We start from the raw sequence: 12,649 nt of genomic DNA on the forward strand, positions 1-12,649 counted from the left end.
TGCGCCTTCCCCCCCCCCCCCCCACTGTCCCCAATAAACACTGCCTGCCTGCCTCCCCTCCCTGCTGGCCCCAATAAACATAATGTTTGGTCCCTTGCTGCTACCCCCAGTAAGCATTGCCCACCCCACCTCCACTGCCCCCAATAAACATATCGCCACCTCACCTGGTCCCCTGATGTTGACCCCCCCAAGGTCACAGCAGCACAGAGGATGTCAGGAGAGGAGGGTGCTGATCTTATAGGAGAGGTCCAAGCAGCACAGAGGATGTCAGGAGAAGAGGGTGCTGATCTTATAGGAGAGGTCCCAGCAGCACAGAGGATGTCAGGAGAGGAGGGTGCTAATCCTATAGGAGATAGTCCCCCTTTATAGATGGTCTCCCTCTTTCCCCCTCTATAGATGGTACCCCTCTTTCCCCCTTATAGATGGTCCCCCTCTTTCCCCCTTATAGATGGTCCCCCTCTTTCCCCCTTATAGATGGTCCCCCTCTTTCCCCCTTATAGATGGTCCCCCTCTTTCCCCCTTATAGATGGTCCCCCTCTTTCCCCCTTATAGATGGTCCCCCTCTTTCCCCCCTTATAGATGGTCCCCCTCTTTCCCCATTATAGATGGTCCCCCTCTTTCCCCCTTATAGATGGTCCCCCTCTTTCCCCCTTATAGATGGTCCCCCTCTTCCCTCTCCCCCCTTATAGCTGGTCCCCCTCTTTCCCCCTTATAGATGGTCCCCCTCTTTCCCCCCTTATAGATGGTCCCCCTCTTTCCCCCCTTATAGATGGTCCCCCTCTTTCCCCCCTTATAGCTGGTCCCCCTCCCCCCTCCCTTATATATGGTCCCCCTCTTTCCCCCTCTATAGATTGTCCCCTCTTTCCCCCAGTATAGATGGTCCCCCTCTTTCCCCCCTTATAGATGGTCCCCCTCTATACATGGTCCCCCTCTTTCCCCCCTTTATAGATGGTCCCCCTCTTTCCCCCTTATAGATGGTCCCCCTCTTTCACCCTCTATAGATGGTCCCCCTTTTTCCCCCTTATAGATGGTCCCCCTCTTTCCCCCCTTATAGATGGTCCCCCTCTCCCCTCCCTTATAGATGGTCCCCCTCTTTCCCCCCTTATAGATGGTCCCCCTCTTTCCCCCTTATAGATGGTCCCCCTCTTTCCCCCCTTATAGCTGGTCCCCCTCTTTCCCCCCTTATAGATGGTCCCCCCTCTTTCCCTCTTTATAGCTGGTCCCCCTCTTTCCCCCCTTATAGCTGGTCCCCCTCTTTCCCCCCTTATAGATGGCCCCCCCTCTTTCCCTCTTTATAGCTGGTCCCCCTCTTTCCCCCCTTATAGATGGCCCCCCCTCTTTCCCTCTTTATAGCTGGTCCCCCTCTTTTCCCCCTTATAGATGGCCCCCCTCTTTCCCTCTTTATAGCTGGTCCCCCTCTTTCCCCACTTATAGCTGGTCCTTCTATCCCCCCCTTATAGCTGGTCCTCCTTCCCCCCCCCCTTATAGATGGTCCCCCTTTCCCCCCCTTATAGCTGGTCCCCCTCTCCCCCTCCCTTATAGATGGTCCCCCTCTTCTCCCCTTTATAGAAGCCCCCACAGTCAGTAAATAACACACAAATAACAAAATACAACTCACCTACCCTGCGTTCCCCCGTCGATCCTCTCTCCTTCTGCAGTCTCCGGCTGATGCGGGTGTCCCGTCCTCTCCCCGGCAGCGCGCGCATCACACAGCTCCTAGTGCCGCCTGGGCCCTGACTTCCGGTACGTGCGCTCCCAGTACCGGAAGTCAGGGCCCCAGGCGGCACTAGGAGCTGTGAGATGCGCGCGCTGCCGGGGAGAGGACGGGACACCTCCGGCAGCCGCGCATCAGCCGGAGGCAGCCGGAGACTCTTGTGACCGCAAGCGAAACAATGCTTGCGGTCACAAGAGTGCAGTGGCGGGGGGGCCTCCCAGGCGGCATTATAATGTGGGCGGCAAGGCATGGGCCCCCCCGGAGCCTCGGGCCCCGGGCGGCCACCCAAACCGCCTACATTATAATCCGCCATTGGGTTTGCAAGCCTCAAGCTGTACGCTTTAGTGTACAAGACTCAGCAGTTTAGTGCTATCCCTGTGATACTCACATGGATTACACTGATGTGATGAGTTTATTCTCTTCGGGGATATATATATATATACACACATCTTAACTACATGAAAACCATCCCAGGTTAGAATATGATATACTATTGGCCTGCAGGGAAAACTAAAAACCTATCTCACTTCTAAACACAACTTTAGTTTGCTAACTCTATCCCCTCACCCAAGACCGTATCCTCTGCTTAAATTCCAAAAAAGATTTTCTTGATGTTTTCCAGTGCCGACCTTGATTGTAATTATGTATTGTTATCTAGTGCCTTCAAAATGCATTAAATATAAAAGGTTAGCTGCAATGATCTGTGGTTATCACTCTGACGGTGAATTGTGATCATTATGTATCACTGAAGGATTTATAATACAAGATTTTACTTGTAACTGTGTAGTAATGGGATGTATCAAGCTGTGCCGTTACCATTTGCTTCACAATAAACACATCAAAAACCATGTCTGAATGTCTGAAGTTGAGAGTCTGCATGAAATTAAAGATAGATGATTAAACACCTTCTACTTTGAAGTGGACACCCGCTGAACATCAAGGTGTCTACCCCCAGGGTCATTCATTATTCCTTTTCTAAGGTGGGAAAAAAACACACGAACATTAAAATAACATGGCTGAATATACAAACACATATTTACTTTTCCCTCGTTCTTGTTGTTTCCATTTCTTGTACTTTGTGGTTTGGCTGTAGGCTTCTCTCACAGGCAATGACTTTACATTTCACATATCACCTTAGAAAAGTATTGGCCACTAATATACAGCAAAAGCCTGCTGAAAAGTGGAAGGTTCTCTGTACGTTCCCAGTGGTGGGCTGAAATGTCTCGGTTTTGGCTTTCAGATGTTTGCACATACCCCCTTTGTGAGGACTGCATATTACAGATATAGGGCTCCTATTCCCCAAAATAACACAAAAACATTGTGCCATTTTACAAATAGGGAAATCAAAGAATACAGCACTTAACGTTCATGAGTAGATAGGAGCGAACTTGCCAAAAGTTTGGGTCAGCATTTGAATAACGCTGTCTGGAGAAGCTGGATGCAGCCCGAGAACTAAATACATCTTTTTTTCAGTCAGTCTTTAAGTTGCATCCCCCAGGCAACAGGATTTAAATGCTGATCATTTAGGTTTATGGGGACCGAAACTTCCGTCAAGTTCACTCATCTCTAATCATGAGCAGAAAGCCCTTGATTGATAGATACATAAGTATACACAGAAACTTTTCAGCTTTTCAGTAGAGAGATGTAAGGTGGAACATATATACACAGCAACCTGTTCATGACATAGATGGTGAAGAATTCTTCTTATGATAATGGTGGACCCATAAGTCTCTTTTATTTTGTAATGTCAATAAATATACCATGTCTGCTTGGCTCATTTAAAGAGGGGGCCTTGGGAACATAATCAATAATTCACTCAACAACCATCTTATAGTATATACAATTTGGACACACCTCTTATTGATAAAGTTCAGTTGTTTTATTGAGTCCCATTGCCACAGGTATATAGAACCAGTCACCTACTCATGCAAAACAACTGGGCAGGAATAAGGCATTCTGAAGAGCTTGGCATAGTACTGTACAGTACAGCAATAGTCAGTTCAAAATATTTGTTCGCTCCTAGATCTTTATAATCCATAGTTCTTCCCAGCGCTGAGATATAAGCTTTTGGTAATATGTGAATCAGGCTCAAAAGCCCAGGGGGCATTCCTTAGAACAAGATTATAGAGGTTATCCAGTGTTAGAAAAACAAGGCCACTTTTTTTTCCAGAGACAGCACCACTCTTGTCTCCAGGCTGGTTGTGGTTTTGCAACCCAGTTCCATTAAAGTGAATGCAGCTTAAAGGGGAACTATCAGCAGGTTAAAAAAATGGAACTTGCTGATAGCCCCCTATGGACACTGAAGAGGAAAGTATATGTCTTACCTTTCTCCTCGGTGCTAGTTCTGAGCTGTTAGTTGGGGTAAACTCCGCTCCAGAGCACCATTAGGAGCATTGCCACATCATCTGGTCTGCCCCTTCTAACGATCATCAATGGAGGGGAGCGGGCCGAATGACGTGTCAGTGCCCCTAACAGTGCTACAGAGCAAAGTTTACCCCGACTAACAGCGCGGGACCAGCACCGAGTAGGAAGGTAAGACATGTACCATCCTCTTCAGCGTCCCCAGTGCTATAGGGGGCTATGAGCAGGTTCATCTAACTTGCTGATAGTTCCCTTTAATTGCAAACTCCTCCTTATTCATAGACAAGAGTCCGGTTGTTTCTGAAAGAAAGTGGCCATGTTATTCTAATGCAGGATAACCCTTTTAAGGGCATGTTCACACATCATTTTTTATTTAATAAAGGCTGTCATTTTGAGGCAAAAATAAAGCCGTATTTTGATCATTACGGCCATAAATAAAGAGCATGCTGTTGTTTGAACATAGTCTAAAAGTTATGCCTTATATCTTCCCCAAAGTCCCAATGTAGCTCTATTATCTTCAGGTTTAGAACATATTCTTAAACCAAGCCTGGACCTTCTTATAATACAACACATCCTCACTGCAACTAGGGCAAAAATAGCTAAAAAAAAATACAGAAAACTACAACACTACCTACTATGTAAGAAATACTGTCCTCAGTACACCATAATTGTACAATGGAACACATGGTGGCAAATAAATTAGATAATGTAACCGCTATTAAAACTAATTGGGCTAAATGCTTAATTTTTCATGCTATCAGCCATAGTATGCACTGGAAAAATCCATATTACATCACACGATATACTAACTAAATATATACTAACTAAAGTCCTTTACAACCGTCTATTTCTCATGAGCCTCCACTGTTTCACTTGAGGCAAGGGTTATTTTGTTTTCTTTTCCGTTGTATGTTCCTTTATTGTTATGTGCAAAACACTTATTGTTTTTACTTTCGCTCTGTAACTGTTCTTTGAAAACCTAATAAAACAGTTACAGAAAAGTTATGCCCTATAACTAGTTGTTCAGTGGGTGACTAACCAATTAACCTCACCATTCCATTCCTTTTCTATGAAATTTCCAAACATTGCCGAGCACTGAGCTATGTGTATAAGTCCCATCCCATGGACTGTGAATGGAGAATGCTCCTCCACCGCTCCGCCTCCCACCCAGTACAGGAAGCTCTTAAACCAAAGCAATGCTCCTAAACCAAGTCACAATTTTGAAAAACTGTGAGCTCTTCTTCCAAAACGCTCCTAAACCAAGTTACTCGTAAACCAAGGTACCACTGTAGTTACTTAAAGCGACTCTGTACCCATAATCTGACCTCCCCAAACCACTTGTACCTTCGGATAGCTGCTTTAATCCAAGATCCGTCCTGGGGGCCGTTCGGCAGGGGATGCAGTTATTGTCCTAAAAACAACTTTTAATCCGGCAGCGATGTGTCTAACGGCGGGGCTTACATTTGTATATGCATTAGGCTGGCACCACCTCTCCTTCCTTCCTCCCCGCCCTCCTCAGCATTAGGAATGATCCAGGAACATTTACTGCTGTTTGAGCTTTGCACAGGTGTATTAACGATCCAGCCCATGTTCATTATACACACAGGTGGGGAATAGGAAGCAATCTGTCTGGGGCATTCCTAATGATGAGGAGGGTGGGGAGGAAGTACAGAGAGGGTATGCCAGCCTAATGCATATACTAATGTAAGCCCCGGCTGTTAGACACAGCGCTGCAGGATTAAATTTAGTTTTTAAAACAATAACTGCATCACCTGCCGAACGGACCCCAGGACAGATCTTGGATTAAAAGCAGCTATCCGAAGGTACAAGTGGTTTGGGGGGAGGGGCAGATTGTGGGTACAGAGTCACTTTAAGTCGAACTGTTTAGCATTTGAATAGCGGTGGCTAACAAAGTTTGATGCAGTCCTAGGGGGTCCTGGAAAACATGCAGTTATCTCTACTACTTATCCTATGTACGGATAGAAGTGAATCAAACTACTCCGTATGATTAAGATGTATAAGGGTGCGTTCACACATACAGGATCCGCAGCAGATCTGATGGCGCAGATTTGATGCTGTGTTCAGTCATTTAGTTACACTGATATCTGTGCCATCAAATCTGCTGCGGATCCTGTACGTGTGAACGCACCCCATGGTTGGTTTACACAACGTCTTTTTGTTGGAAGTTCAACGGCTGTCTTTGTGGACTTTGGTCATTTAGAGGTCAAATATCATCCGTTATTTTGAAACTAAGGCTGTAATTTCAAATGAATGGACGTAATTTGACCTCAAAATGACAGATGTCTACAAAGACAGCCAAAAAAAACGTTGTGTGAACCTATTTTCTGTGCCAGATGTAAGGCATAGGTTTTTTTTTCATGATCTAAGAATTACTTTCTCTACAAAAAAAAAAGTGTAGTATTATTTAGGAAAATATGGGATAAATGGGGCAATGTTTTTTTTTTTCTTCTCCTTTGCCGCTTTAAGCATTAAAATGTGAGAATATTCTGTTTTTATCATTATATTATTATCTTTGTGATTTCTATAAAATATTTTCAAAAATTACAATAAACTTATTGATCCTTTTGAAGAACACATAAAGGAATAGATATTTGCCCCCAACAAAGCAATGCTATTCATAGTATGCAAAATGTGTGGCTACATAATTAGTTAATTGATCTTTGCATGACATATAAAGTTTCAAATATTGCACGTCCTCTCCATCTGGAAGCTATTTATAGTGAGGCAGTCAGTTTTATTCATCACAACACGACCTATAGAGGTTAATCACCCATATGGACTGGTGGGTCTTACAGTTCCACTACACATTCCAAACCATTAATTTACTGGATTCTTATATATTGTGACTGCGTTGTGAAATGCGGCTCGCTAATTGAATGTAACACAGCATCTGCTATTATAACACTTTACGTTGGGACCAGGAGATTTGCCATCATCATACAGTGTTATGAACTGATGTGGCTTTTCTGCAGCTCCAATAATACATGTTGTCACTGCGAAGTATGTTTAACTCTTTCACTGCACAATGGGTTATGAATTATTTTCGCTCTGCAGATATAAATTCGCAATACAGATACTAACATATGAGGGTTCAGATGTAAGGGGAGCAAGGATAAAATATGGTTATATGCTGATCATGTCTTCAAGGGCTACAAGGCATCAGTGCAATATGTTGTAAAAATTCTGGATTGAACATTGATGGATTAAAATCATTTATGTTTCCAGTGGATGACGTACACTGGGATTTTGCAGGTTGCCCATTTTCTCTATGCAGAAGGATATATTTAAGTATCTGGATGTGGATATTTTGAAGGAGGCAATGGACTTTAATGCATTTATTTTGATTCCACTAATATTTTACTAGTCAACCAGCTACTTTCTATTAGAAACAGCACATTGCCTGTCCTTAGGATCTGGGTGGTATTACAAAACAGTTCTATATATTTCAACTAAAATAAGAAGAAAAAAAACACACATAACCTGAAAATAAGAGTAATGCTGTTTCTGGAAGAAAGAGTCAAAATCATTAGGTGCAGGGGGGGGGGGGGGCTAAATCCCACCTGTTTGTGATATTGAACTCAGGTCGTGACATACCAGAACCCAGGAGAAGATGACAGCTGGCAGGGTCCGGAAGTTCTGTGATGCGGCGCATCGCTGGCACTGGGAGCGGTTAGCATATTGTCTATCCAAACATATTCTATATCCAAAGCATAGGAATAGGCTAAGTGTTAAACAGAGTGGCAGAGTGCATGCTCTGCGACTTCTCTATCCACGTTTCACCTTCAGAATATGACTGAGTTCAGCATTCCGAGGCCTTAAATAGAAGAAAATGATTTTTTTTGGCCAGTGTAGATTGACAATAATTTTTTTTTAACTATTTAGTCTTACGTAGGTTTTCTGTGTTCATTACCCATTATAGTATGTAGCTATATGACTACTAATACGGTATGAAAGAAATTTGAGTTGACACATGATATTTAGATATTTCTCTTATGCAGGAAGTGGAGGGGGGGGATAAGGCTATCATGTTAGTTTCACAATTATTTCAAAAGGAGGAATTGTCTTTTTTGGATATTATTGGATTTTATATTATTGGAAGTATTTATTTATTTACAAATATTTCCCTTTGTCAAAAACAAATCATTTATTTATTATTAAAATAAACACTGCAGAATTTACAAATATTTTTTAAAAACACTAATTTACAGATTTTTTTTTTAAATGGTCATTCTCAAGGGTTGATGTTTGGTGGGAGTACATGGGAAAAGAGTGTTGGTGAAACAAGTGATTGATATTAGTTTGGGATCTCAAAGGGAAATTGTCAGCTCATCCTATAGTGCTTACATGGCTACATAGCTATATAAGTAATAACACTATTCATTCCCTTATTGTGGTTGTCCGAGTCTGCGATCACCCCAAACAATGCTTTGTATTGGCACTCTAAAGTGACACGGCTCTAATCTCCCCCTTTGCAGCCAGCCAGCACCCTGTCCTGTACTGACAACTGTACTGTGCTGTTGTTCTCCTGCAATTGTGTCGACATTATGCTGATAATGGCGTCATCTAGGAAAAACTTCCAGCAAAAAGTGGATATAAACAACAGATCAATGAAAGGGATCTCAGAAGGAAGTTAAGAATCATTCTGATAAAGAGGCATTGCATAGTCAAGCAAACTGCAGCCAGATACAGTATTGGTCCTCCAAGTACTGCATCCCAAAGTACAACCCATCCATCCTTAGTACAGATGGATATAACAGCAAACAATCAGCTTAAGTACCATTGTTGTTCAGGAAAAACTAAAAGGCAGAACTTGAAGGAATTCAGTCAACTACAATTGGGGTTACCAAGACAGTTCTAAGGACAAGAAGACATATGGTACCCTTCATATATCCATCTATGCTTCCAGGATGTAGAGAAATGCTTTAATTCTCTGGTATAAAAAGTCTAAGAGGCTTTTCCTAGCTCCGCTTGATTGACACCTGGAAGCTGAGTCCCAAGCAGGGTCAAATATGGGAGGAAAGAGTAAAGAGGTGTTATAGCCGTCAGCACTTCAGGGGCTCAGGAAAGCTTCTTTGACTCTTTGTACTGTAGAAAAATGTTTTTTATATGTTCTGGAAGCACAGACAGATACATGAAAGATACCATGTGTCTTCTTGACATAACAGCTATTTAACAGTACCAGCAGTTTGAAATCTGAATTGCAGCCTACAGATTCCCTTTAAGAGGAGAAAAAGAGCTAAAAAAATTGGATCATTATGCAGTGGAAAAACAAGAACTGTTAGAAGAGAAATCAATATTATGGCAAAAGCAGTATGAATCGGCAGGTGTCAACAGGCTGGTGGATCAGAACAGTGCAGGGTTGTAAAGTCAGGATTAGTTCCAGGAACATGACAGTGATTTTCCTAGCTTTTCTGGCCTTCACAATCACAATCTGCAGATATTAATCCTATAGATCATCTCTGGGATGAGGTAGAACGGGCTGTTCAGGGCTTGTCAGTACCTCCAGATATTGGCCCCCCTTCCCTGCTTGCGCACGCTTTGCGGGATGGCGTTTGCTGACCAGCACAGTGTTGTCTAGTTAGGGACTCATGTATATCCGAAAACCTGCATGTGGTACATGAGGCAATATGGTTTGATCAAATTATATACTTGCAGTACTGTGTAGTGAGCCTGGTGTGAACTGGGTCTGTTTTTACTTTTTGTCTGACACACCCGCTTGCCTTTGGCCTCTGTCAATGCAGGAGTTACACTGCTCACTGCTAGCCTTGATTGCTGCAGCTGAGCAGTGTTGTTTGATTGACACATGCCTCTGCCTGTCTGGAACCTTGAGGATCAGAGTGCCGGTCCGATGGGGATCCAGACCAGGCTCTTGGTCCTCATAAATGAAAGCTGAAGCCAGTTGTTCCCTGCTGGCAATTAAGGTTCATACCCTGATCCCAGCTCCCCCTGTCTATTCCTGCAATCCCCGTTCCTAATTCCTCTGCTTCCTGGACCTGTTACCTGATCTTCCGTCTGACCTTTGACTATCCGATTGTTCCCTGATTTTGTACTGCGTTGCCCGTTTGGTTCTGACTTTAGCTTGTTGACTCTCCTTTATTATGTTTGTTTGTCTGTCTCGTTCTATTTTACACTTATACAGTATAGGGCACATCTTTGTGGTTGTCCGCAGCTGCCTAGGGCCGTTTGAGGCAAGTAGGTAGGGACAGTGGTTGGGTTCAGACCTAGGGCCCACTGTATCGTCTTGTCCCTACCTCCCCGTCCTGACAATACTAACTTCTGATGTTGGTTTTTAATGTAGGTGAACAAGCTTTCGTATCAACCATGGGTGCGATGTGCAGCCATTTCTGTTTCTCCAGGCCACTCCTGCCTGAACAATTTCATCACCTAATAGAATCTATGCTAGGTTAAAGTCCTGCAGTTCTGAAATTTATAGGAGGTCCAACGCTCTGCTAAATGGGTGTCTCTAATAAAGTAAACCATTCAGTGTACATCTCCTAGCTAAAATCCTTGTAAATATGGCAATGTATTGCCTATATTAGTCTTATTTATCTATCTTGGGGCTGAAGGACAATTTTCCTTAGTAAAAAAAAAAAAATAATTGATGATCTGTCCTTCCAGCCTCCAAGCCATATATGTTTCATCCATCAGCAGCAAATATATGCAAGCTGAAAATGATGACATACGTATGCAGGAAAGCAATGTGGATGATTAATATCAGCACTCTGCGGGAAAATTCCACAGTGTAATATAAATAATAATAACTAATATGTCTACAGAAGATAGTGTTTGGTTATTACTAGATGTGCTAGAAAGAGTGTTGTAGGGGAAATAAAGCCAATATCCTGGTATAACAACACCTGGAGCAAATAAAAGCCTCTTGCACCAGTTATTGCACAGAACAATTTACCATGTAAGGTTATGTGCTCATTATGGAAATTGGGCGGAAATTTCAAGCGGAGTCCACGTGGCGGTCTCGGCTTGAAGTTCCGCCTGTCCCATAGACTCAATGATATTCTAAAGCTCAATCCACTGTCTGCCCAAAGAACTGACATGTCACTTCAGAATATCCTTAAAGTGACTGTACCACCCTTAGTGGGAGGAAACCCTAGCCCCTCTATGATAGGGTTCCATTGATTCTAATGGAGTCACGTCAAGAAGGGGCTGGGGTTTCTTCCCACTGGGGGTGGCTCGGCCCGCCTCCAGTGCTTCTGCCCGGGCCTGGTGGTACAGTCACTTTAAGTTTATGGCACAGATCACACCTGATCTACCCTGATTTACACTTGCTTGCAGGCATAAATCATGGCAGGAATCAGGATGTAGAATTCTGCACCATGTGGTAGGCACAGGTTCCGCCAGATTTACCTAAGAGATGTGGGCTTCTTAGTATGTCCAGTGGGGAGCGCAGATTGTCAGAGATTGTCAGCAGAAAGAGACCACCTGGCCCATCTAGGCTGCCCTTTTAGTATTTCCTTTCTTATTTTCTTAGGATATAGATATCTAAAAGAGGGGGGATTCATGCTAATTAATCTTCCCTGGTGGTCTAAGGCAGTGAAGGGGTCAAAGTTTACTGAAATGACATGGCCGCTTTAACACACTCCATGACAGTACATTATACCCACACAAACATAGCTCTGCTACAAGTACAATACACACACTGCTCTGCTGAATAAAACACACCTGGCACAGCTACATTATACACACCCAGATCTGCTACATCAAAACGCATTCAGCAGAGACATAAACACACAGACCACTGCTTCACCAAACAGAAATAGCTCTGCTACATACATACAGACATATAGACACACACATTTTAATACAGATTGTCCCTACCTACAGTATCAGTATCTGAAGTGTACACTTCTCACAGTCATGTGACTAATCACATGACTGTTACATCATGGAATGTCCTGCACGTCCTTCAGCTCAGTTCTGGGTTGCTCTGGGGCTTCTACACATAGAAATCTCACATCACCTCCAGATTCCTTTCCTTTCCTGCCCAGCTCTGGTCTCACAGATAGGTGCCTGGCAGGAGAAGGGAGAGGACTGTGCAGCTATCACTTACTGCACAGCTCACTCAGCAATCGGGCACAGCGATAAATCAACGCTATGGCTGAACAATAGTGAAGCAGTCAGGGTGGTCTTGCCTTCCAATATAAGACGCAGTCACTTTTTTCTTGCTAAAAAGTACACCGTACAAATACGGTATATCCTATGTATTTCACAAACCACATTTAGTTGCATTTGTCGTTTAGAGAACAAGAAGCTAGGCTGAGCTTTGGTTGTCTTGGGTCATTTATAGCTGTATTCACTACTTAACACTATTGCTGCATTTAGATAAGAAAAATACAAGAGACCACTTAACCACAATTTCTAGTTATACTACCACTTCCCATATGAAGCACATAGCAAAGAAAGGATTTCAACTATCATGTTCAAACACTATTAGAGATGAGCGAACCGGGTTCCGGTTCGAGTCGATCCGAACCCGAACGTTCAGCATTTGATTAGCTGGGGCTGCTGAACTTGGATAAAGCTCTAAGGTTGTCCGGA

This window comes from Dendropsophus ebraccatus, chromosome 10 (genome assembly GCF_027789765.1).
Source record: "Dendropsophus ebraccatus isolate aDenEbr1 chromosome 10, aDenEbr1.pat, whole genome shotgun sequence".
NCBI classification, from domain to species: domain Eukaryota; kingdom Metazoa; phylum Chordata; class Amphibia; order Anura; family Hylidae; genus Dendropsophus; species Dendropsophus ebraccatus.